We start from the raw sequence: 1659 nt of genomic DNA, 5'->3' as shown, positions 1-1659 counted from the left end.
ACATCCTTTTCTCAGAAAATCAAGCTGGTTTGGCATACTAAAGCCATCACTGCAAATAAACATCAAATAAACAGAATAAAGAAGAAACCCACATACTAATTTCAATAGATGCAGGAAGTACTTTCAACAAAGTCAACACCATTTCATCATAAAAACATCCAACAAACCAGGGATAGGAATTTTCTAAACACCACAATAGGACTTTAGCACCATCTCTATTGTTAGGGCCCAGTGCTGTACTCCTAAGATCAGGACCAAGGCACCAATGCTCATTTTCATCACTGTATTCACCACTGTATAGGAAGTTCCATCCACAACAAATAGGAGAGAAAAAGAAGTAAAGAGCACATATATGTGTTAGGAAGCAATAAAAATGGCTACTCACAGATCACATGAGCTATCTTACGTACAGAAAAATCATGACGAACCCCCAAAAATATTATTAAAACTAGTAAACTACAACACAAAATGTCAATACACAGTAATCTGCTCTATTTCCAGACAGTAGCAACAAACAACATGAGAATATAATTATGAAAACCATTCCAGGCTGGAGGTGGTGGCTCACACCTGTAATACCAACACTTTGAGAGGCTCACATGGGAAGATCTTTTGAACCCAGGCGTTTCAGGCCAGACTGGCCAACACAGGAAAACACTCTCTCTACAAATAATTTAAAAATTAGCTAGGTGCGATGGTGCATATCTGTAGTCCTAGTTACTCAGGAGACAGAGGAGGGAGGATTGCTTGAGCCCAGGAGGTTTAGGCTGCAATAAGCCACGTTCACACCACTGCACTCCAACCTGGCCAACAGAGCAAAACCATGCCTTGAAAAAAAAGAAAAAGAAATTACATTTTAAAAAATCAACAGGCTGGACATGGTAGCTGACATCTGTAATCCCAGTGCTTTGGGAGGCCAAGAGAGGAGTATCACTTGAGAACAGGAGTTTGAGGCCAGTTTGGGCAGGACAGCAAGACACTACCTGTACAAAAAATCAAAAAATTAGCCAGATGTGGTAGTACACACCTGTAGTCCCAGCTACTTGGGAGTCTGACGCGGGAGGATCACTTGAGCCAAGGAGATAGAGGTTGCAGTTGAAGGGGTGGCCTGCCCCTCCACACCTGTGGGCATTTCTCGTTAGGTGGAATGAGAGACTTGAGAAATGAGATACAGAGACAAAGTATAGAGAAAGAAAAAGTGGGCCCAGGGGACCTGAGCACAGCATACAGAGGACCCACGCCGGCACCGGTCTGAGTTCCCTCAGTACTTATTGATCATTATCTTTACTGTCTTAGAAAAAGGGAAGTGGCAGGATAATAGGATCATTGTAGGGAGAAGGTCAGTGGTAAGACACATGAATAAAGATCTCTGTGACATGAATAAGTTTAAGGAAAAGTGCTGTGCCTTGATGTGCATATGCAAATATCTCCATAAACATTTTTAGTGCATAAAGAGCAGCATTGTGGCTAGCACGTCCCACCTTCAGCCCTAAGGTGGTTTTCTCCTTTCTCAGTAAACAGAACATACAATCGGTTTTTTTGTTTGTTTGTTTGTTTGTTTTTTTACTATTTCTCAATTATTCCTTTATTTTTTAAAAATGTGTAAATATTTTGAATTGTCAAATATTTCATATATTCAAGATATACATGATTATTTGA

This window comes from Mandrillus leucophaeus, unplaced genomic scaffold, assembly GCF_000951045.1.
Source record: "Mandrillus leucophaeus isolate KB7577 unplaced genomic scaffold, Mleu.le_1.0 Scaffold28, whole genome shotgun sequence".
NCBI lineage: Eukaryota > Metazoa > Chordata > Mammalia > Primates > Cercopithecidae > Mandrillus > Mandrillus leucophaeus.
The sequence above is the reverse complement of the archived record's forward strand: the minus strand, read 5'-3'. Positions refer to the sequence as shown.